Raw genomic sequence first — 22,685 nt, 5'->3', positions numbered from 1 at the left:
ATGTAGGAAAGTCCTCTGTAAAGTAGGGCACAAGGCCACTCTACCAGAAGTGGCTCGCTGGGTGGGGCGGAGCTGCTATTCTAGTTTCCTGTTAGGTGGGTCCCTGTTGCTCACCAGGATGGAGGGAGTGAAGGAGGTGGTGGGGAGGTTGACATCTGCTTGTGCCCACTACACAACACACAAGCTAAAAGTTGATAAACACCATTTCTGTCTACTCCTTCCACCCAACACCACACAAACTCATCTTTCCCTAGGTTAATATGCTGACACTTTTGCTTTAAAGTTTTGAGTGGTTGGAATGCTCATAAACATTCAGTGACATCTTGGCAGCTGAGCCCATGGCTACAAAGGTCTTAATTCAATATATTGAAGCAAGAGCTCTTACAGCCAATTGCTACAGAGATTTTTTCAAAGATTGCAGCATTTTACTTTGGTTATTTCTTCCTTTGCCAAGTCGATTTGATCGGGGAGGGAGTAAATTGGCAAAAGCACTATTCCACAAATCTGTGTGTTTTCTGCTTTAATCTGATCCCGCATTCAAATACGTCTATAGTAAATGCCTTAAAAGATTAAGCTGGCTTTTCATCATCAATAGATATAGCAACATCACATCTGTGGATATTTTCATTTTTAGTGGATCTGTTATTTAAGCCAACTTTTTACATGATAAAAAATATATACTGTACAGTGGTACCTCTAGTTACAAACTTAATTCGTTCCGGAGGTCCATTCTTAACCTGAAACTGTTCTTAACTAGAGGCGTGCTTTCGCTAATGGAGCCTCTTGCTGCCGCTGCACTGCTGGCACACAATTTCCATTCTCATCCTGGGGTAAAGTTCTCAGCTCAAGGTAACTCTTCCAGGTTAGCGGAGTTTGTAACCTGAAGCGTTTGAAACCTGAGGTATTTGTAACTCGAGGTACCACTGTATATCCATCCATAAATATCAGGCAGAGCTGGCCCAACCATGAGGCTGCTTCAGGCGCCAGAAGTCCCCCAGACAGCATTCCCATAGGTGCCCCACCAACTCCTTCTTCTCCTCTGCCTTTGGTGGAGAAGCATCGCCATCATCAGTGCCAATTTTCGGAAGGATGGTGAGATCTTGCAGAGCACCCAAGATTTCACACGGTTTGTGGTGAAATCTCACCCCAAATTGGTGTGCCCTTGATCAAATTTGGCACCGGTGGTGCAGCTGCTTCTCTGTCAGCAGCAGATGGGGCAGGGCATGGGGCAGTGACCAAAGCGGGTATATGGTGGCAGGAGCAGCAGGGCAAAACAGCACTTCCTGATTCACCTCAAGCGGCAAAATGGGATGTGCCTTCCCTGATATCTAGAAAGAAATTCGAAATCAGGAGATATATACATGTATTCTGGGCACTGCCTTAAGCGCACTTTTTGAAAATGCAATTAACCTGCAAAGGTTAAAAAAAAAAAAATCATAGCCAGATGACTAATGGTTCTAGCTAGTCCTCACATAAATGATCTTAAGTAAATATGGGATTCCTGGAACTCTGACTCACTAGAAAATTCCTCTGTTTATGGTACAGTTTCCCTGGCTTATATACAAATATTGAATTTAAGTCTTATCCTAAAAATTAAATGAAACTGTGATGTAATCCCAAAAGAAATACTACAGAAATTCTACAAGTTTCCTACCAAAAGAAACTGGCACATTCTCAGGTTTCCTGCACATGTTTTCGAGATCAGAAACTAACAATATTCCCCCTGCCCGCATCCCTCCTGCCTTTAAACATATATTTTATAGAAAAGCTGCTTAAATTTAGTTGAGCCTGCAGAGAATACACATGAAATAAGTACCTCTCTCTCTTTTAAAAATTATCATAACAGATCGTGTTACAACATAGAAAACATGAAATAAGCGCTTGGAGCTGTAACCTTCCAGGAAAAATACCAGCTCGTTTCACCCATGATGAATAAGCAAAACTGTGTTTTACAGAACTCACAAAGGTAGTAAAGGAGCAAAATGCAAAATGCTATAGTAGCAAAACCAACATTCCATCATTTAAGTCGGACACTTGAAACAATCAGGATGCAGCAACTCAGGGAGTGCTGAGGAGTCAGTGATTTTAATAGAGTAACTCTAGAATAAATTAACTGGGGATTTGTAGCTTCAAATCTACCTGCCTTGCATTCATTATTGAACTAATGCACATGAAGTTCTTTGAACTCCCAAACAGGCGGAATAATACAAAGTATTATTGTTGTTATTATTATTATGTTTAGGGAAGCTTTTAATGTTTGATGTATTATAGTATTTTAATATTTTGGGGGAAGCTGCCCAGAGTGGCTGGGGAAGCCCAGCCAGATGGGCGGGGTATAAATAATAAAATTTATTATTATTATTATTATTATTATTATTATTATTATTATTATTATTATTACATCATACCTGTTTTCTTGCAACTTCGAAATTCCACCTCATATTTTTATCTTGCCCTTTCCCCCAGGAACTCTTCTGGTAGCAGCCATGGGGTTTATCCCCATATTATCCTCACTACAGACTTGTAAAGTAGGTTCATGATCATTACAGTCCATTCCATTTAGGGCAAATGGGGCATTGCCCCACCACCATTTGTCTGCCTTCTTACTTACAACCAGTCAGGGAGTGGCTGTCATAGCTCCTGGCCTTACCTGCTGCTTGGACTCTCTGTCTACTCCCTACCAGTTGCAAAGGGGACCAGTCAACACTCTTCACAGCTAAAATATGGGACTGGCCCAACGATAAACAATATGGGTCATCACTGAATGGGGATTTGACTCTGGGCCTCTGCGGCCCAACTCAAAAACGTTCTGTCCACCACCCCTGGGATGGACTACATGGGCAACTCCAGATATGGCTTGATTCCACTCCCATCAGCCCCAGCCAGCATGGCCAATGGTCAAGGATGATACAAGCTGTATTCAGTAATATCTGGAGGGTACCATGTTAAGCACCCTGCCTCGCATCATACCCTCCAACGTCCTATTCCATCTGACTGGGTTGTCACTCTGAACGCCACACTGGGGCAGCTTCCAACATATATAAAAACCATAACATTGAACATTTAAAACTTCCCTATACAGGGCTGCCTTCAGATGTCTTCTAAAGCTTGTACAGTTACTTATCTCCTTGGGTCGGGGGCTGCATACCTCCAACATTTCTCCGATGAAAATAGGGACATCCCAAGGAAAAGCGGGACATTCCAGGATCAAATCAGAAACCAGGACAGCTTTTGTAAATCTGGGACTGTTCTTGGGAAGTAGGGACACTTGGAGGGTCTGTTACACTATACTGTATAATGCTTTGTATACAGCAGATAATAATAATAATTTATTATATATACCCCACCCATCTGGCTGGGTTTCCCCAGCCACTCTGCGTGGCTTCCAACAGAACACTAAAATACAATAACCTATTCAACATTAAAAGCTTCCCTAAACAGCAGCAGCCGACAGTGGGGTAGGGTAGAAGCACTCAGGTGACCTTCCAGCAGGTGAGTCACCACTGCCAACCACGAGGGGAAGGATGGTGGTGAGATCGGCACGGTGCAAAGGTAACAGCCAATCCAGTCCAGCGCTCCTGCCAATGCGTTTGCGCCATGCCACCCTTCCCAGCACCTTGCCTCTCCCCTGCCAGGTAAGCGCCTCTGCCCCACCATACCATCTGCCACATGCATGGCTCACTCATGCATGTGCAAACCCTTGGTTCCTCCCTGAGTCAGCCCCATTGGAAAACAATGCTTTCGATGCTACAAATGTTCTACCTCCAGTGTCCTATCTCTGGTGGCCCATCCAGCCATGCAGATCATCACCTGATGTTACATCAGAAAGTGAGGAAGATACATGACTGTGAATCAGCCCTCAGACAAGGCAAAAAGGAGACACGGTTGTTATTACAAAAGGATAAAGGCATGAACTGGCTCCCATCTGTTTTAACACATGCATTCCTCTGGTAATAAGATATTGCTTAACAGCCAACCAAATGAAGAAAACATGGGGGAGGGCTATTATGAGAGGTTACCCCCAGTACTTTTTCTTTTGGGGAGGAAAAGCGAATTAAAACACACACACACACAAAAACCCTTCCTCCATTTTGTGACTAATAATGTTTGAACAAGGAGTCATCTCCTGCTAGATATCGATCAAATATTTGGTCAAAAATAAAAGGCAAGATTGTGGGCTTAGGATGCAGTAGAAGTACATTTTCTATGATCTTCAACTAAACCATGGAAACAGTGCCTTAACTTCCTGCCTGTCGGTAATCTTGTCAACACTGCAAAGTATGTACCTAGAGAGTTGGCAGAGCATAGTATCTAAAAGCACAATGTGTGAGCTGGCATGTCCATTCCTTGATAATATCTCACCTCAGCCACTGACTTGCTAAGCAGCCTCAGTCCAGCCACTATGATCTCAGACTCAGCCCTCTTCTGTCTAACATTATGGGGATAATAATACTGGCCCTACTTCAAATGGGTGTTGTAAGAATTGTACAAGATCAGGTTGGGGAGCCTGTGACCCCCATACCTCAGATGTTGCTGAATTACAGTTCCCATCATCTCTGGTCACCCTGGTTGGGGCTGGTGGTGAGAGCTTAAGTCCAACAACGTCATTATTAAAAACAAAACAAATTCCTTCCAGTAGCACCTTAAAGACCAACTAAGTCAGTTCTTGGTATGAGCTTTCGTGTGCATGCACACGAAAGCTCATACCAAGAACTGACTTAGTTGGTCTTTAAGGTGCTACTGGAAGGAATTTGTTTTGTTTTGACTATGGCAGACCAACACGGCTACCTATCTGTAACGTCATTATTATTAGTATTGTTATTCATCCGAAGATCTCAGGGCAGTTCAAAATATAGGTTCCCCGCTCTTGCTTTAGATAGTGTGTGTAAAGGGCTTTTACCACTTTTTTAAAAAGCACTAAAAATGCTAATTATTAACTAACTTGTTTGTGATAATTAGAATCAACATCTTGTTCTCTCTTCTTTGTCACAGTTCTCATAAATTACTGCTATAAATTACCATTATTTGATCAATATTTAACCAAGTCAATTGATCAAACATTGTCTGAAAAGATAGCCAGTGCTACCTACAGTCCCTGCCCACCCCCAAAAGAACCATCACCTGTTGCATACATTAATGTCTTATATATGCTCATTCTATAATGTATGAAGCAAGCTTAATGAGCCAAGGTGCCGCAAACACACACACACACATATCCACACACAGCATTTTAAGGACCCTCTGCATAAGATCGTCTGTCTGTGCACAATTAAGCCTTAAGCATCAGCTTTTTGAAAACGCTCAGCAATGCAAAGGTTATGATAAGCAGCTATTTTTCATAAAACCCAGAGATCCAGATCAAATGTGGCCTTGGTTAAAGTGCTCTTTTCCAAAGTAGCTGTTATGACCAAATTATTATTGCTTCCATTACCAGTTTGTTCACATCCTTTCCAAGAATTGCTATGACTAACTTTTGGTTGGCATTCAAAGCAAGCAAAGCAAACAATTTAATAACCAAAAGACAAGTACAATCATTACTACATCATCAATGAATAATCCTGTTATTGAGAATACAACCTTTATACTCATAGACTCTGAGACACGCAAAGTACACACAGAGACTATAAACTCTGTACTGCCGTGAAAATAACTATTTCCCTTCTCCTACCAGCTCAACACACACTCCCTGCCAATTTTATTTCGTAATACATTCATGGTTTAGTTGAGAAATCTAATAAAAAGTGGAACCTTGAAATATCAGAAGCTACATAAAAGTACAGAGCCATTTGCACCACACATTTAAAGCAATACTAGTACCTCACTTCAACAGGCACTGCTTCCCCCAAAGAATCCTGGGAACTGTAGTTTGTCATGGATGCTGGGAGTTGCTAAAAGGTAAAGGTAAAGGAAAAGGACTCCTGACAGTTAAGTGCAGTCGCAGACAACTCTGGGGTTGCGACGCTCATCTCACTTTACAGGCTGAGGGAGCTGGCGTTTTGTCCGCAGACAGTTTTTCCAGGTCATGTGGCCAGAATGGCTAAGTAACTTCTGGGGAAACCAGAGCAGCGCATGGAAACACCATTTACCTTCCCACCGAAGCGGTACTTATTTATCTACTTGCACTTTTGGTGTGCTTTCAAACTGCTAGGTTGGCAGGAGCTGGGACCGAGCAATGGGAGCTCACCCTGTCGCAGGGATTCGAACCACCAACCTCAGGCTCAGTGGTTTAGACCACAGTGCCATCTGCATATCCAAAGTTACTAGGGAGTTGTTAGGAGACCCCTATTTGCCTCACAGAGCTACATTTCCAGAATTACTGGAAAGGCTAGAAACCTGCCATTAAAAAAAGATGCAATTATGACAATTCTATAAAATGAAAGCCAGAGTCCTTAATTAACCCAATTTGTTTGGAGGACAGGTGATGTTGCTCAGGGAGAACAGTGGAATATGGAGTCCTGTGCACAGCTTTCAAATATCATGCTGTTTGTTTATTTAATTCTTTTGACCCTCCATCCTGTATCAGATGGCTGAAGGTGTGTCACAACTTTTTTAAAAAACAACAGCATAAATTAATATGTCAAAATGTGCAACCCATCTTCTGAATTAAAATATAGATAGATTTGCCATTCTCAACTTCATTTTATGATAAATCGTTTTATATAAATCTTTGGGAGGCTTTGCCCAAGTGAAAAAAAAGATTGCAACATTTGTCTCTGTGTGCTAATCTATCTGAATCTAGAAGTCCCTGTTGCAACACAGTGCAACAATGAGGTCTGCTGAAATGTGACTTGTCAAATGGGCTCATCAATCAATAAGTGAAGGTTGACTTTGTTAGAAGTATGGTAGTGCATTTTTATTTGCCAGGAAGTTAATTTTAGAATCCCCATCATTTTTATTTATTTTTTAAGCATGATCTGCACACTAGGAGTCATGAAACCAGTGTGCGCGTGTGTTTAGCTTTTTAGAAAGCTGTAGTTTTAAGCACAGAGGTAACAAAATCTAGGGTTTTCAAATTCACCTTCAAATTAATCCTTCTGGAATTTCACATTTCACATTTCTTTTAATTATTAATCCAAAATCAAGGCCTACACCTCACAATATGGCAAAGCAAACACAATTGTGGAATGTGGACGATTTGTGGTCAGCCACACTGCATCAGCATTCTGGTGTGATTTGTGCACATCCCCAGGGATTATAGAGAGGGCTAGATCCAGCACAGCCCTTCCACAAATACGCCTTTCCATTCACGGAATAGCCCTTCCTGTCCACAGAGGGGGCTTTGATCGAATGGAAGTTCACACTCACAGAAGGGCTGGGAGGCAATGCCTGCCTATTTCCTCTTTCCCCACAACTTCCTGTGCCACCTCCCTTAGCATTCCAGAAGCAGACCCTCAAAATGCCCCTATTTTCCAGGGCCAGTCCCAGATTTACAGAAGCCGTCCCAGTTTCTGATTTGGTCCTGGAATGTCCTTAGGACATCCCTATTTTCATTGGAGAAACGTTGGAGAGTATGGAGTTATGTGATCCCTGAGCCAAGAAGATAAGTAACTATACAACCTTTAGAAGACATCTGAAGGCAGCTCTCTATAGGCAAGTTTTTTTAAAAAAAAGTTTAATGTTTTATTATGTTTTTATATATGCTGGAAGCCATCCAGAGTGGCTGGGGCAACCCAGACAGATGGGTGGGGTCTGCTGTATTTTTTGCTCTATAGGACGCACCCAACCATAGGACGCACCTAATTTTACAGGGGGAGAACAAGAAAAAAAGCCCCTTCCATTTCTCCTCCTGCTTTGCTGAAGGGGTGCTGCACAGAGAGGGAAAGCTGCGCAACGCCTCTCCTGCAAAGCGAAGCCTCTGGAGAGTGAGCACTGACCCCTCTCACTCTCCAGGCTTCAGCGAAAGCAACACGAAGCCTCCGGAGCACGGTGGGAGCGCTCCCACTGCACTTCAGAGGCTTCGCGTTGCTATCGCTGAAGCCAAGGAGCCTGCATTCGCTCCATAAGACTCACACACGTTTCCCCTTAATTTTTGGAGGGGGAAAAGTGCATCTTATAGAGCGAAAAATACGGTAAATAACAAAACAAGAAACAACAACCATTATTATTATTATTGAATAGGATGTTCCTACGTTCATTGGAGCAATGTTGGAGGGTATGCAGAAAGTCACCCACCCTCTAAAGCAGTAGTTCCCAATTAGGGGTCTGGGGACCCTTGAGGGTTTGTGGAATGCACCCAGGGGGTCTGCAGTCTCATCCCTTGCCTCTCCCCCAACTAATTTTTTGTCATTTTTGCATAGTAATATTTTTATGGTCTGTTTTTTAGTGTCCCAAAAATCCTTTGCTTATTAGGGGCTACCTCACATTTTGTTCAAAAAATTGCTTTGCTGACGTAACTACCTTAGAGTTATCAAAATTTTCAAAAGTAGAGGGTCCTTGGCTTGGCTTTTGAAAAATAGGGGGTCCTCAGTAATTAGCTAATTGGGAATGACTGCTCTAAAGTAAGTGGGGGGGGGGAGGACAAGCTTCCGCAGGGGAAACCTGATGAAAATTGCCAAGAGCGGGAACTTCTGCATAGAGTTCCACTCATGAACCTCATGTTCTAACCCATTATGTATGATTACAAGGTTTGCTCAGCCATGATGAGCCCTCACGCGAAGGTTGCGGGTAAATGGTGCATTCTCGACCTCACCTACAAAACATGGGAAGAGAGATGAGGGCCAGGCCTTTCAAAGGCTTTGTAAGCATAAATCAAATCCTTCGGAGTATGGGAATTAATTAAAATCTTTAAAATTAGCCATCTTGCTAGGATACAAAACCAGAAACATTTAGGATTGGCAGGAGCTAAAGCATTTCAGGTACTACAGTTATTACAAGCATCTTGTAGGCAAATAATTATTTTGTCTAATTGCCTATTTAGACTGAAGATTATGCTGCTAAAAAATTGCTAATTATCTTCAGGTATGAGAAATACAGCATCCCTCTGGTACTATAATGTTCCAAGTTTTCTTCTTGTTCTAAATATGCTGTGAAAAGGCAAAACTACAATCAGGGCTGTAGGTATTCTCAGGGACTGTGAGCTGTTTTGATTCAGTCTCTAGTTATTTAAATGCCATTTAACATGCTGAGAATCTCAAGGTTCCTTCAGATGACCTGTTTATTGAGCATTCATGCTGATCCGCTTGCACAGAGCTTATTCAGGAGTTAGACTGCATCTGGTCTTTACTGACTATTTGTTTTGATTTGTTTGCAGGTCTGTTATGACAGTGAGCATTTGTCCTGCATGAATCCTGATTAGCTTGTGGGGTGTTTATACATCTTCCTGTTGGGCATTTGCTCATCCCACACTTTTCAATGCATTTCTCCATCACTTTCCAAACTGCAAAAGGACTGGTTCTTTTTTTAAATATAGAATTTGTTGTGCCAAGGTGACACAGCCCTGTAATCTACTTTGATTGTGCAAACCTAAAGCTCAAATCCATCCCGCAAAATAGTGATAGTCTGGATATACTTTCAGCTTCTTTTCTGCCCCCTCCCCTCCCAATTCCTTTGGCAAAGCAATTCTCTATCCCTCCTGACCCCAGGGGAAAGTGTGTAAGTGTGTGTGTGTGTGTGTGGTCAGTATCTATATGCCTATGAAGAATGGTGTTCTCTGGGTGGATTACAAACAACTTAAACAACAAAATAAAATAATCATTAAAGAAGAATAAATGCAGTTTACACATTCCAGTTACTGTCTGTAAAAGTAGTCACCCATGACCATTGCACATATCTCCTCCCACATTTCACACCTAATACCTTTGGCACTAAATGACAAACAGCTGCTATGGATTCCATGCCACTAAATAAAAAATATGATCTAGCAACTTACCAAAAGCTCCATCTGCACTATCCATTTAAAGCAGTATCGTATCTAAACAGTCAAGGCTTCCTCCCACAATGAATCCTGGGAACTGTAGTCCGTTAAGAGTGCTGAGTGTTGAGAAAAGCCTTCTATTCCTCTTGCCTGACTTGTCATAGGGGAGATTGTGGATGGGTGAGAGAGGAAACTGGCCAGGAACCCAGGCAGATGATAGAGAGACCTCCAGTTCTGGGGCAGGATTGTCCAAGTCCAATGGTCCCTCGAGGTTATTGGAGCAGCCCCTCCAAGTGTCCCTATTTTCCAGGGACAGTCCCGGGTTTACAAAAGCCGTGCTGGTTTCTGATTTGATCCCAGAATGACCCACTTTTTATTAGGGCGTCCTAAATGTTGGAGGGCATGGAATAGGATGTCCCTATTTTTATCAGAGAAATGTTGGAGGGTATGTTGGAGCCATGTGGAGATCTGCTGGAGGGTCCTGCTCATCTTGCTCCTCATCAGAGAAGACCCCAGGTTTGAGATCTGGGCAGGGCCGCACCCTGACTGAGAATCTGAGCTTTTAGAGATCAATATTTTTTTAAAAAATGAATATTCCACTGCTGCTGCAATTACCAACAGCAACACAGCACAAATGGGACCACTGTGCAGTTTCAGGGAGTTTTGTTTAGAGTCTTGCAACCATACAGACCAACAACAAGGCCCCATCAGAGGCACGAACTTCCCACTTTTAACTTAATGGGGTGTTAACTTCAAAGCCTGTGTGTGACCATTTCAATGTCAGGCAATTAAGACTCCCTAAAATACAAACACTCAGCTTGAGTCATTAAAGGAAACATAAAGAGGCAGCTAAGCCCAATTTATTTTCGACTCCAATGGGTCCACACAGAGGTGAAAAAGCCTTGAATGTAACAAACAAAAAAGCGGGGGGGGGGGGGGGACGACACACCCAACAACCCTCAAACAAAAATTGCCAAAGGAAAGTGTACATATTTACTCACTGAACAGCTACTAATCTTCCCATTTGAAGTTAAAGGACTTTTCACTCTGTCACCAGCAAAATACAAATGACAGATCACTTGCATTCGCTTTAATGCACAAGACAAAACATGCCGCAGATATAAGAGTGGCCTCTTATTGTGGATTATTTGACAAGATAGGCATTAAGCTGGCTATCAACATTGTACTCGCGTTGCATAATCACTTAAAGGCCGCAAGGAAGTACAAATCAACCCTTTTGCAGAACTTCACCTTAAACACCAACCATGTAATTTTGGGCATGGCGCCTCTTGACGTAGTATTATTTTTTTCCTTAACTCTGCTCACCTTGGGCTTGGCTTCAAAGCCTATGGAAATAAATGGAAAACATCCCCATACATTTCAATCACCCCTGTTTTCCTGGGGAGAGTCCCAGTTCCTCACTTCCTTATATTCATTCCTTGAATATCACTGCCCCAGTTTTGCCTTTCGGGGACATTTTGAGAGTGGTTTTAAGAGCATTTTGTCAATGTATTGGGACATGACATATGCCATCTTGGCAGGTTTCAACATGCTGTCCCTGGGTCTTTCAAAGTGAAACTATTCAATGCACAAACAGGGGGAGACTTTGGTAACAGGGCTCCCTGGGGGAAGACAAATTTTGGCAGCACCCCTCCCTAAATATATCTTATTTTCACAATAATTCCTTTTGGTGCAATTGCTTTTTATGGATCTTCTCAGTAGGTACCCATACAAATATAGGTATCATTAGCATTATCATTATTTTTGCACCTGCTCAACTTGGTGCCCTGTGTGGGGGAACTGCCCACACTTCCCTAAATCTGCTGCTGGCACACATGTAAATGCACATGTGTGAATATATACAGGACAATTATATCTTTCCAGTAAATCCTGAAGACAAACAATCCTCTTTGCTTTAAATTCATGGGACTAGACCCAACTTGGAGCTAAGCTGAGTCTTTGTAACTTGTCTGCCGCAGACAAGTGGCATTGCTAGCCCACTGTTTCAGATAAAACACACATGTAAACATGTCTACCCAGATAGCAATACAGAATATTCCTGGAGCACTAATCCTTAGCGAGACAACTGCAGAGCTACAACCACATTAGAGAGTCATCATCTATGAAAACCTTGCAGAGTATGCAGTCATTAAGTCCACAAACTTTATGATGCTGACTGCCCTGACCTAAATGCACGAGTTCATAGACAACCAAGGGTAAAGACACACAGACATTAGCTACAGTATTATGGAAGTCGTTTTTGTCTCCCTTCCTGCATTATCTTCCACATGAAACATATTGAGGGGGAGAGCACAGCCATGCCCACTGGCCCTGTTTTTCATCCCACCCCCCACTGTTCATGCAGGGAATGGGACACAACTTTGAGCTTGTGGGGAAAGGCTCTCTCCCAGTTACCAACGGGAGTTTTCATCCCAAGGCTCATAGGGACCACTTATGGAGTTCTGTCTTTAACTGGTTCCAGTTTAAGAGTAAATGCTGATCTTGGGTGCCTATTGGGCGGGGAGGGACAGAATGATCATCCCCTTTTATTTTAGACCACATATGATCACCTTTCTCTCTATTATGGGGTAACACCAACAAATGCTATTAAAATATTCTGGTTCTTTTGCAATTTAATCTTGATTATATTATATACCAGGCTTTGAAAGTTGCTTTTCATTTATTTCAGCCCCTTCCTTCCCATCAACCCTAAAAAGGAATCCCTTATGCTTCTGTCTAATCAGTCTTAAATTTGCACTTGCAGAGGTTTTTAATTCACTTATGACTTGATACGGAGAAACACCCAATATGAGGAAAGGCAAGCATTTTGTTTCAAATATGTGTTGTAAAGGTAGACAGTTCTCATTAAGGGCTAGGAACCCTTTTTTACTCATCATGTCAACTCCTTGCCTACAGGAGTGACTCAGGTCTCAGTTGGTTAATTAATGGTTTTACATTCCAGCACAAAATGATCCCAGATGGAAAGCTTTGATTAGAATGCACAGAAATATTTTTTCTGGTCAGATACATTTCATAAGAACTAGTTTGACTACTGTAGTATCACCAGCGTGGTTTCAGTGAGATTAATAGCCATATATAATGCTAAAAGGCATACTGAACTTTGTAGTGTGCATCCGGGTTGCCTCACAAAACTTTCTGTTCCCTGTACATGTGAGCAGTAGTCAAATCAGAATCCAAGCATGCGTTTACATGGAGAAACACAGTTAGGAGAGTATACACAGAGATCAACAGCAGCTCCCACTGAACTCCCAATGGGCTGTGTTCACACAGCACATTAAAGCATTGTTAATGCTGTAACTATGGTTTGCTTCAAACAGGCAGAATGCTGGTCCACACTGCTCAAAAGTCCCCCACTTCCCTCCTGGCTATCCCATATGGGAAGCCACAAGCCTTGACTTGTCATCTTATCCCAACCTGGGCTCGTGGTTTGTTTGGGGCAAACAAATTCCAAGCCTAGGTTCCGACAGACACACCAAGACTTGTGATTTGTTTCTCCCAGCATCATGCAGCCGGGAGCCATAGAGAAGTCAAGTGATGACTGTAGGCAATCCTGTGAAGAAGCAACAGGAGTGTGAACTATCCACAACCATCCTAGAAATTACGGTTGTGCAAGGATTCAAAATTAAAATTAAGGCCTAAGTCTGATTTATTAAGGCCAGAAACTTTACCCCTTTACTTCAATAGAGCTGAGTCAACATGGTTAGGATTGTATGGTAAGACACACAATTGCTATTAATGGATCTCTTTTGCTACCTGTTTCAAATATAGCTTTAAGGCCGCTCCCAAATAGGCAAAGAACCAAATAGACATGACATTTTAGAAGGTTGATTTTTTTTTATTATTGTATCTTCCAAACAGTGGGACTAAATGTCAATGATAATAAAACTGTGGCCTATGGACCAAATAGACAATGGTGTGCTCTCAAGCCACTCACAAAAGTACAGGTTATTGTGGGGTGGGGTAATGTTTCTTTAATAATCAGTGATCAACACTGAATGAAGACTTTTTCAGAGGTAGGTGTACTGAATGTGCCATGTGAAGGCAAATGGGGAAATGGTGCTTGATAGAAGGTGGATGAGGTCTCCATGCATTCTGCATCACTGAGACAATTCTCAGTCGAGAAGACTGAAGATTTGCTGACCTAGATCATCTTTGAGATTACCGAACATATTCCATATCTTCACGGTTATATCAGAAAAACCAACTTTCTTTTCTTTTCTTTTCTTTCTTTCTTTCTTTCTTTCTTTCTTTCTTTCTTTCTTTCTTTTTTGGGGGAGGGTTCAGAGCATGTGGAACACCATCTTCCAACCTTACTTTTTTGAGCGAAGTATAATGGAAAATAAATTACAACTGATTGCTCCTTTGCAGCAGCTGAGGTTAGGTTTGCAATTATTCAGCACAACCAATTACTCTTTGCAAGGAGTTGCCTTTAGCATAAGACATGCTATGACAGGTAAGTGGCTTTGGCGATAGCACACTTCTGAAAGAGATCCCTGTATTGCAGAGACTAAATGACCCTCGTGGTCCCTTCCAACTCTACAATTCTATGATTCTATGAATAAGGCACAGTGAAGTGACGGGTCTCCAAAGGGAATGGCTCTTTTTAAACATCCACAAGACTAGGATCTGGTAATGAAACCTGGCTCCCAATATTTGACTGCAGATGGATGATGATGGTGGTGATGAAGATGATGATAGAACCTTTAAGACCAGGTCCTTGTGGATAACCACATCCACATTTCCTCAAGCTGCCCTTAACCTACCATACTCCATGACTGCTCTGTCACTGCCACACCGCAGTCCACTCAAGTTCTTCCCCTGATCTGCAACATTCGGACCTGGATCCTGACCAATCTGAATCTACCTCTAACAACTTGGCAACCCTGTCTTTTATATTGCTGCTCCCTTTAAGCAAGATGACAGCAAAACAGAGATGTTAATAACCACACACACATGCAGAAACTTGGTATGTATATATGGTGACAGATGACTTACACAAATCTTTAGAAGATTAAAGGAATCGGCTGTATTGCATTGATGTCACCTGTAATTATATCTCTACAAAGACGTGAAGAACCACCCAGGCTGCATGCTTCCTTTATGTATTTAAATACCCAACAACAGTAAATGCAGATTAAGTATTTATTTACCTGCTCACTTTCAGGTGTGTTTTTTTAAAAAAAATACTGCCCGTCTATACAAATCAGCACTACCGTAGACTAATGTCTCAGAGACTGAGCAGAGAGGCAGCTGAGATCTTATATCTTAGCCAAATCAGTCAACGTTAGGCAAGCCAGTACAGTATTTAATGTCAGCCTCAGTCCTTTCAGCCCCAGACTATCCCTACTGTGCAATATAGGGGTTAGAACACTGGCCCTCCTTCTAAGAGTGTTGTAAAAATCTCTCAGTAATCCTTAAGTGCTTTCAATACTCAAAACATACTGTTTTAATCCCTTGTGGCAATGCCCCCAGAGCATATGTAGTAAGGTTACCAGACGCCCCTGTTTCCCGGGGACAGTCCCCGAATTTACAAATCAGTCCCCATACAAAATCCACTGAAGTTGAAAAGTGTCCCCGGATTCATTAAAAAAAATCTGGCAACCTTAATATGTAGGGGACTACCTAGATGAATTTGAGTTACATAGGCTTAAAGGTAAAGGGACCCCTGACTATTAGGTCCAGTCGTGGCCGAGTTGCAGCGCTCAACTCGCTTTACTGGCCGAGGGAGCCGGCATACAGCTTCCGGGTCATGACTAAACCGCTTCTGGCGAACCAGAGCAGCACACAGAAACGCCGTTTACCTTCCCCTTCTACTTGCACTTTGACGTGCTTTCAAACTGCTAGGTGGGCAGGAGCAGGGACCAAGCAACGGGAGCTCACCCCGTTGTGGGGATTCGAACCGCCGACCTTCTGATCGGCAAGCCCTAGGCTCTGTGGTTTAACCCACAGCGCCACCTGCATCCATACATAGGCTTAGGGGTTTGCATTGGACTGTACCTCTTGAAGTCCTCTTTGCATTGGACTGTACCTCCCTCCCCCAATCCCCCCCCCCCCGTCAACTGGCAATTCTAATCCTGATAATATTTGCAGCATCCAACTGGCCTCATTTTAACGAAATCTAGTGACTGTGGTCATGCTGCTTGGAGGGGGGGGGTGGATACAAAAAAGAAGAGATAATAAAAATTGTCCTGTGAAGTTGAAATGATGTTCTATGAAGACTCTCAGGCCAACGCTCTCCCCAAGATTCATTATTAAGCTGCAAATATTATGTCACTGTTGTCTAAGCAACCACCGGCACCGTCTTCCAAAAGTGAAGAAATTGAGATTGCCTGACTCAGCAGATGTCTCCAATAAAAGGAGGGTCAGGTAGTTAAAGCGGGTTTTAAAAGCAGCTTATTATATTTTAAAAGAAAGGGGAATTATGCACTAGGAAAGAAAGCCTGTCTCTTTGCACAGAAAGATTGTAACAGTGTCTTGCCATAAGAGGTTATATGCTGCCAATAACATAATATATATGAGAAACAGTGAGGGAAGTGATAAAGAATCGCAGTGGAGACATGGCAACATTTGTGCCTGCTGAGGATGTTTTCTTTCCAAACACCTCCAAGGGTCATTTAAGGAATTTTGGAGCTCGGGAATAATTTGAACAATGGTTTGGTATTCCACTGGGGAAACCCAGCCAGATGGGTGGGGTATAAATAAGAAATTATCATTATTAAAATTATAATAGTAATATCTAAAGAGACATGGCAGAAAACCTCTGGCTGATGACAACAGGTGATGCTGGCTGCCATTTATCTGACAGTATAATAATTTGCATTAGACAAGTCTCTTCAGTTTCCCCCCACCCCCATTCTTTTGCGGTAATCAGGATAAACTTTGCCTCACAAGATAGCAAGGGTGGCAGATTTTATAATTGAGTGCATTGCTGCTAACACACCTGTTCCCACACAGGAATAAAAAGCATAATTGGAGTATGAATTCAGATGTTCACTCAGAAGTATGTATCACAAAATCAATGTGATTTGCTCCTAAGTGGACACAGGACTGCAGTGCTTGCTTCTCACAGTGGGGCATACTTCTGAATAAACATGCTCCTAGCTTATTACAGGTTAACATTACAGAAAAAATCAACAACAACAACAGGATTTATACACCACACCTTTTTCCGGGGGGTGGGCAAACACATCAATACTAATACAATTAAAACTTCTAAAATGCAGTACAGTATAAAAGAACCGTCCGAAAAACAAGAATTGGCCCTCAAACCAATAATTTTGGGGTGACAGGGGACAGAGCTTTCAGCTAGCATATGCTTTGGTAAAAAGGAATGTTTTGAAATTCCTCCTTAAAGTTAATAGTGAGGGAAGGCCAATGCACCCATCAAGGGAGGGCATACCCCAATGGGGGAACCCCTCTGAAAAGGGTCTGTCACAGGTCCCCACCAACCAGGCAACCCCCAGAGGTGGCAGCACCAACAGGACCTCCTTTGTTGCTCGTAAGGCCCAAGATAGTGGATACTGAGGCAGGCACTCTTCTAGGGCCTTGGATCCCAAGCCCTTTAGGGCCTTGTGGGCTAGTACTAATAGAAAGCCCCTCCAGACTGGCATTTTATTGCTGGTATATTCTGCATCATGTTCTTGACACAAGAGAGCACCGGTGCTGGATTTAATCCGCTTGCATTTGTTCAGAGGTGCTTCCTCAATGTGACCGCGTTATTGCTGTCCTCGGGAGTTATCACGCAAAAAAAGTGGAACAAAAACAAACCAGAACCTTTGCGATATTAAAAAGTTGCTGGGTTTCAGATTCGGACCTAAGGCTAGGCTGTGGCAAAGTAGATGCTGAATTTTTGGGCTCTAAACTTGGGACTCACATGGTGGGTACATCAAGCACATGACAAGGAATATGAGAAGTGATTCTCATGCGATCAGTACTCACTTTAAAAATAAAACAAACAAACTTTTTTTAAAAAAACCAGTTTCTCTCTAGCGTTGTCACCACAGCCCCTGGAACATCTGGTTCGACAGCAAGACTACAAAGGCCCACCAAGGGAACATGTTCTTGCCAGAAACCCTTTAGTACACCCCAAATTGGTCGCAAGTTAGTTACTTGCTTGTTTGTTAAACTATCCAACATGTATCTATTTGTGGCCTGAGAGAAATACAAGTAACAAGGACAGGAGTATGCCTGATCTATTTCTGCCGCAAAATTATGTGGAAAAGAGGTGCTAAGAGTCCTTCAGTCTTAGAATAGGCCACTTCAGATTACAGTGGGAGCAATCAGAATTGTTAATGGTTCCCTATGTTAAAAATAAAAATAAAAATAAAAAACCTACTCTGCAAATAGAAACCTAGCCCACCACAATAGGTTGGGCTGAGTTTGGCTGTTTGTTGCTGTTTTTAACATAGGGTGCATTAAAAAAATGTTCTACACTGAGATAGTACAGTCCAATGTACGGCCTCACAATTCTACCACCTCACTTGGCTGCACGTGAGGCCTAGGCCTCAAAAATGTACATTTCACAAATGTAATGAAATCTCTCTCACACAAAACTCTACATCTTTTTAATCGCATCCCTCCAGCACCTCTCAGGTTTCAGTGCCTTGAACTCTAGAGAGCATTTGAACAAACTACTTTTCAGTCTAAGCAACTACACTGGTGGCTTCCCAGAAAGATCTTTAGAGGGGAAGACCCACACGTTACTTGTTACGGTGACAAGCCAGGCCATTTTGGCAGAACGTATATACACTATACAATGTGAAAAGATGAGTGCGCACACGCACACATCTATATTCAGTGCTTTTTTTTCTAAAAATATGTTTAAGGGTGCTCTCATTTTCCTACACATATTCAAATGCTGCCCCTCAATGAGGCCAAATTTAGATTTACAAAATGTTTAGGGGTATGCGTACCCCTGAGTCCCCCCAGAAAAAAGCAGTGTGTGTGTGTGTGTGTGTGTGTGTGTGTGTAATCCTTTCCTTCCTTAGCTTAGTGAAATAGGTCTGAAACAGACTAAAATGATTCCAAAGAGGCACACTTTATTGCACACACAGCATTGGTAGGTCAGAAGAGTTAACTTCTGAGCAAGGCAAGATGTCATTCCCGCCTGAAGAATCCTATGCAGCTCAAAAGCTTGCTACTGTGTGTTATGCAACATTGGTGGTTCAATAGAAAGAATCACCTGAACCATATGTAATCTAGTCTAATCTGTTAAAAGGTGACTGACACTCCTTCCTCTTTCAGAATATGCATGATAAAGGAAGCAGGCAATTTGTTTTACACAAGAGTTATTCTGGTAACCTACAAAGGACTCAGTGTCTATAAATGGGTGTTGTCATGCTGTTGTAATTTTTTTTGGGGGGGGGGAGGCACATAGCTAAGCTTTTTATCTGCCTGGTATCACTGGGAGCTACTAGAGTGTATTGTTCAAGTATGAAGCAATGCCCCCAGTTCAAACCTCAGCTAGAAACTCACTGTCTCTCAGACTGCACCTATTGACTTTGCCCCACACTAGACTCTACCTCTTGGACACACTAGTGTGTGACCAAAAGATGGGACCCAGGAACTGCCTGTTACATACCATATAACAGTATACAGTGGTACCTCGGGTTAAGTACTTAATTCGTTCCGGAGGTCCATTCTTAACCTGAAACCGTTCTTAACCTGAAGCACCACTTTAGCTAATGGGGCCTCCCGCGCCGCAGCAGCACAATTTCTGTTCTCATCCTGAAGCAAAGTTCTTAACCCGAGGCATTATTTCTGGGTAACCTGAAGCGTATGTAACCTGAAGCGTATGTAACCTGAGGTACCACTGTAATAAGCAAAACCTACGTATCTTTATACCATTTTCAAAGACTGCTATTGCTAAGCTAAGACTGTATGTATAATTTGAAGGCTGCATTATGACTGGATATTTGGAATTAATCCTCCCTGGGCATTTCAATTATCCCAGCTGAGTAGTAGCTTTTGCCAATAGGAAGGGGCTATCCAGGAGACAACCAAGAGAAGCATGGCATTTTAAAAGCAATAATGCTATGATTGCTGAACCCGAACACATGCAAATTGTAAGTTTAATTAACTGACAATCATCTCCAAGACATAAAGAATTGTCATTTGTAGTTTGACAAAGAAAACTGTGCATATGGCATTCTGGAAGACATACGACAAGCCTTCCATCTGTGGAATATTACTGTGCAACTTACGAGTTGCCAGATACTAATACTCAGCATTTATATCACCCGCTCTGAGTGTTTCATACACTTGGCTTAGCTGTAATATCAGAATATATATTGAGCATGCTCGCTGGTGGGTTCTGGTCCATAGCCTTTGGTACAAGGTTCCACATGCTCAGTGACATGTTTAAACCATGGAACAGGTGTATATGTGGGCAAAACTAACATGCCATGCACCCTTGTCCTGAGAATATGCTGCTGGGATGCTAGCATTTCACAACTAAAGGTCCCTAGGTGATTTGGGAGCCTTCCCTGCTGCAGAAGCCCATAATAGAACAATAGGTGGATGAAGGAGCCATGCAACTAAAAGTGTGGTCCCACAACCAGAGGTGAGTTTAGGACAGCACAACTGGTTCCGCTGCACTGGGCGCTGAGCCTAGGGGTTGCCACAGGGTGTTGAAACTATAACATAGTGAATTTAGCAGAATGGAAGGCAAGAAGTGGGGAGGAGCCAAATTTTGGCCTCACACAGGGTACAGCTGAAATTTGAAAGACCACTGTCCGCCGCTGTCACAGCCCTTTTCTTGTTAATGTTGCCGCTTCACAGCTGTGACATCAGAAGTGTCACAGCTTCTGCTTGTAGCAGACGGGCAATTTTAATGTGGAGCTGTCAGGTTCATAGCTCAGTCCCTTACAGTGCCATCCTATGCATGTTTATTTGGAAATAATTGTCACTGTGTTCAATTGGGCTTACTCACCAGTACATGTATTAAGTACTGCAGCCACAGCTACTGCATTGTACTAGAAAGCAGTGTTGCAATTTTTCTGGGCTATTAGTAAATCTTGCAGGGTTAGAAGGGTCAAGTTTTGAAATATTATACTTTCTAATTTCTGCTGCAACTCCCATATAGTGTGTGTGCGCTTTCAATTAAGTTTCTATCTGCCACTGCAGACAGAAATTGTGACCAAGGGAGAAAATAAGGTTCAGTCACAATGTTTTCCTATCAGATGGCCTACTGAACTCCAGGAACCATTTAAGTTTAGGCAAGTTGACAAGCAATTTATTGCTCTTTTTGCCTTCTCTGGTTACCCTGAGAAAAGCTTTTTTGTGCAGATTACATACATATTTTTCTTACCAAGCAGTAATATACACTGCGTTACTCAAATGAAAATTATGCAAGCTGATTTCTTTTTTGGCTTTTGTTTGCCTTATGCCCCATTGTGCTGGGAAAAACAATATGTGCTTTAATTAGCAAATATCTGTAAATAATTTACTCACTACTGAGTGCAACAGAACAATGGGGGCAGTTTTCACATACATCTACTGAGTCTGTACACTGGGTTTCTTGCCATAATCTTCTATTGTTTGATATCTCTATCAATCAGTACATCATTCACAGCCAACATTAAAATGTGCAGAAAAAATCCAAGGCTCACAGCGTCACAATAGCAGCCCCAAGGCAAACAGTGCCCACTCTTTTAAAAAAAGAAAAGAAAATCTATTGCTTTTGCATGTAAAAGAATATGTGTGTGTGCACACACACACATCAGAATCTTCTTCCAAAGGAAGACAAGAAAATGCCTTGAACTTTCAGACCCACTAATTAAAATTTGTCCTGTTGCCCCAGTCAATCAATCAACTGATTGATTAATCTATGACAGCCTTCCCCAACCAAATATCCTCCAGATATTTTGGACTATAAACATTCGTCAGTCTCAGCCAATTGTTTGGGATGACGGGAGTTGTTGTCTAAAACATCTGGAGCACACCAGGTTGAAGAAACCTGGGTTAAAACTGACAATCCCTAACAGTTATAATACTTAGCATTTTTGTAGCACTTCATAGCAGCAAACCACTTCACGTGTGTTATGGCCAGCATTATCATCTCAATTTTTGCATTTGTGATAGCTTCCTTAAGGCGACCTTGTGAATTCATGGTAGAGATAACACTGGAATGAGGAACTTCCTGGCTGGAAGCTTAGTTTCTTATGGCGGCAGCAACGTTTATTTGTGTCTACTACCTTCACATATAAAACACAGGGCAACGTGCTCTAATTTTTACGAGAGACATGCATGGGTGATGTAGAGAGATGTAAGTACATGCCAATCTGTATGTTACCTCCTTTTATGAGTTACTGAACCATTTGAGAACAGAATTAGGACATCATAATTCTGTCAAGATAATATTATTGGACCAAGATGCAATGTCCTTACACTAAGTTCTGCAATTGTGACAGTCTTGCCTTTAGGGGGACAGTAGGGATGTTAACAAAGGTGTGTTTAGAAATCCGAGTAATTAATCACCTCCATGCCTTTGTGCCACCTTCCCATGGTAAATACCATCTTTATTAAAGGGCTCTGTTTTACTTTCCCACTCCTGCATGCCACTATTTTCAAAATGCAAAAAACTGTATCACGTTCCACATGTGACAAGCACCTGTGCAAAGCCACCTGAGCCTACTGCAGACTTGCAGATATATCTGAATAAAGATCCAATATCAAAGGGACTACAGTCATACCTTGGGTTGAATGTGCTTCGAGTTGCGCTCTGCGGCAACCCCCGGAAGTCACGGAGCGCGTTACTTCCAGGTTTCGCCACTTGCCCATGCGCAGAAGTGGCGAAAAGCAACGTGCGCAT

The 22,685-nt window shown here is 42.3% G+C and overlaps 1 protein-coding gene across 3 annotated transcripts in view; it reads right to left on the bottom strand.

Moving 5' to 3' along the window:
- Positions 1 to 22,685, bottom strand: part of ARID5B (AT-rich interaction domain 5B) — a 175,667-nt gene that overhangs the window by 140,432 nt on the left and 12,550 nt on the right. The gene's annotated exons all lie outside the window — the stretch shown is intronic.

Source organism: Podarcis erhardii (genome assembly GCF_964252035.2).
Source record: "Podarcis erhardii genome assembly, chromosome: 5".
Taxonomy (NCBI): Eukaryota; Metazoa; Chordata; class Lepidosauria; order Squamata; family Lacertidae; genus Podarcis; species Podarcis erhardii.
The sequence above is the reverse complement of the archived record's forward strand: the minus strand, read 5'-3'. Positions and strand labels throughout refer to the sequence as shown.